Genomic DNA, 3,418 nt, shown 5'->3' on the forward strand with positions numbered 1-3,418 from the left:
CCAGAGGTGCCCCCAGGGCTGGGCAGAGGGACAGGGTCACTCCAGAGGTGCCCCCAGGGCTGGGCAGAGGGACAGGGTCACTCCAGCGGTGCCCCCAGGGCTGGTTCCTGCTGCCCCCAGGATCCCATTGGCCTTCTTGTCCCCAGGACACTCTGCTGGTCACCACGCCTGAAGGAGCTACACTTGTCACTAGAAGGAGCTTGGGGGATTGTCTCATGTGCAGAGCTCTGTATTTATTGTGAAATTGTAATTTTTCTTGCCAGGCAAAGCTGCAAAAGTTGTCCTAACTTGTGCCTGCCAACAGGTTCACAGAGGCATATAAATAAGAATTTCACAGAATTACAAATATAGCAGGCCTTTCAAACTTCCTCTTAAAAACTTCCAACCCAGACTACTTTTGCTGGAGAGTTATTAAGAGATTCAAACAAGCTCTGGTGGAATTTCAAACAAAGCAAATGGATTATGGTTTGTGACATGGAGCCCTCTTTATTTACACTGCCATTACTCTTTATCTGGGAAAACTCTGCAACAGGCTAATAATAGTACAAGTGTTGAAGTGTTTGTCAGTGTTTTTTAAAGTTTGTTTAAATGTTCATTGAGTGTCTGCATGCCCCCTCTCCTTGTTTTTAATTCTGTGTATTAAACTTCAGAGTGCTGCAAGCGATTGTTAAAGTAGGTTTTTGATTTAATTTGAAGATTCATCTTTATAATAAGTAATAAACTAATCCACCCATGCAGATGAGTAAATCTTTGGAAGTTCTTTTTGATTGCCTTGTATGTCAAGAGTAGTGGTATGTGGTAGACAAAATTTGTGCTGGCGTTGTTTTTCTGTATTTTCTTACCAGTTCTCTTCCATGATTCTTTTGGATGCAAGCAATCTTCTGTTGGCAGCAGGGATTTGAAATAACTGTAAGCTTTATGCCTTTAGTGATATCCATGGCTCGCTGCTCCCAAAGCACATAAACTATTCAGTTATTGTTATACCTTAGACCACTTACTGTCATTAAACTCACTCAGCAATTTTTGTTTTCTGATTGAAAAGCTGCCTGTTGAATTGGCTTTATCCCCCTCTCTTTCTCTCTCTCTCTTTTCATAATTAGTCTAAGATTTACTTTATTTCAATTATGAAGCTGTTCTTCTCTCAGCCCTCACGTTTTACCTTTTTCCAGTTCTCTCATCCCGCTGGGGTGGGGTTGAGTGGGTGGCTCATGGTCCTTGGTGGACTGAAATCCATTGGTCAGGCAGAACTCAGTTTTACTCTGTGTGTTTTAGGGTTTTATCCTGGAACAGAGCAAAGAACATTGGAGCTGTAGCTGAGAGATGTTGCTTGTTCTCTATATCAGTGTGGATGTTTAGGTGTAGAACAAAGCATAACCTTGGCTTCAAAGGAATCCATGAATCCAAACTGGCTGTTCCTGATGGAGCACAATAAATGGGGAGAAATAGGGGAAGCTGTGCACCTCTAAAGATCCCTAGTTGCCATTCTGGGACTGGAAAATTAAGCCCTGAGTCCTTAGTCTCAAATTAAACATCTGCAAAGCGAAAGCTGAGGTGCAAAATGTCATCCTAAGAACATCCTAAGCATTCAGGTAGCTGAAGGAGGAGACAGGTGGGTCCCAGCCACATTTGTGCATTTATAAATGCTTTTATAAATGAATTTCTAAATGAATTTATAAATGCTTTTCCTTGGACACTGCTGGGTCCATCCATATCCCCCTTCCCTCAGCTCAGGGCTGCAGGAAAATGGGTCAGGTGGGTTAAGTTTGATACTCCACAACCAGGAGTTCTGCACTGAGGTTTGGGCTCCGACTCTACATTTGTCTTTGACTTTGGACAACCTCTGTGCTGTAGGTTCTCCACCTGTTGGGTGTTATTTTTGTCCTTAGGGGGCTGCTTTGTTACTAGTGTTATCAGTGGATCCATGGCATTTTTATATAAACATGAAGTATTTAATACAGCCAATTTTTCTGTCACTGCCTTTAATGTAAGTCAATTAACAGAGGTATAATGGATGTTATGGTATCTTTGCTAATCAGTCTCCAACGATTTTTTTTGTTTGGTTGGCTTTTTTTTTGGACAGTCTGGTGGGTTTTGGACAGTGCTGGGTTCTGAGATCAGAGCTCTGGGATGGACATTTAAAATTCCCATTGTGCTTTCAACGTGCCAGATGCATTGGGAAGTCTTTTAAGTGTAGGTGAATCTCCTACCTGTCCATTTGAGTGGTCAGCTTTTCAGCCATAGGTCAAGCACATTCACATGGAAAAGTTGACTCCAAGTTCCTGGGAATATTAACAGAAATTACACTCTTCGAGGTCTGTGATGTAAGATTTCCCTAGAAATCTCAAAATAGTAGTATTCAGAAAACATTTGAGAACTTGGCTTCTGTGACTGAATTAGCCTGATTTTTGTCTTGCAGATTGTGACAGGCCCTTCTCCTGATAAACAGGGAGATTTATTCTATTGTATAAATATGTTTCTTTATGCTTGCAGCTGGTGATTTATTCTGGAATGGGATAAAACACTGCTGTCAGAGAAACTGCCTAGTAAAGATAAACCAGTGGAGATAAGAAACAGCTTTCTAGTCCTTCAAAGGGCTCTATTGTGTCATGAGGGCTGAATACACATTAACCATAAGCGGGGGGGTGGAAAAAAAGGAGTGTTGCAGTTTCAAAGCTGCTTGGTTCTGGAATAGGGGAGGAAGCAGCGTGCTGAGGGGCAAAGGCTCTGTGTAACCGTTCAGCTGCACATTCCCAGACATCCAGCACCTGCTGGAGGCAGAAAAGCCTGCTCATTCACTGTGCTCCACCTCCCAGTGGATTGTAGATGCTGTTTGAACTGGGGTGTTACACCCTCATCTCCCAGTTCCAGCTTTTCCAGGCAGAAATGGGAGGGTGGCATCTGCTTTGCTTTCTGTGCTGTGCACAGAGCAAAAGGAAACTCGTGGAGAGGTTGGTTGGGAGGAAGCTCTGGAGGTCACCTAATCCAGACTCTGTCCCAGTGGGATTCGTGCCCCTCCTGGAGCTGGCCAGTCCTGGCTCTGTTTAGCTTTAGGAAGCTTCCAGGGATGGGAATTCCACCTCCTCTCTGTGTAGGTGACTCTGGTATTGCACTGCTCCCCTGACGTGAAGTTCAGGCACTGAATGAATGAGGTTATGGGGTAAAACCCTAAAAAGGATTGTGATCACCCTTTAGGGGTCTCACTGGGATGGAAGTGGAGGAAGGAATGAGGTAGGCATTTTTTAACACCATAGAATATTTATTATGGTTGTGTATACATTTAATAAACCTCTCACATTTTAACCAAGGGAACAAGGCTACGAAAGTGTCATTACAGATGCCTTTTAAAAATCCTATTTTACTTATTAAGTTTAAATATGGAAAGATGATTTTAGGTGTGGGAAATCACACTTTCATGCTG

This window comes from Corvus kubaryi, unplaced genomic scaffold (genome assembly GCF_017639235.1).
Source record: "Corvus kubaryi isolate FWS band 111438036 unplaced genomic scaffold, C.kubaryi_AGA036_p1.0 37285, whole genome shotgun sequence".
NCBI lineage: Eukaryota > Metazoa > Chordata > Aves > Passeriformes > Corvidae > Corvus > Corvus kubaryi.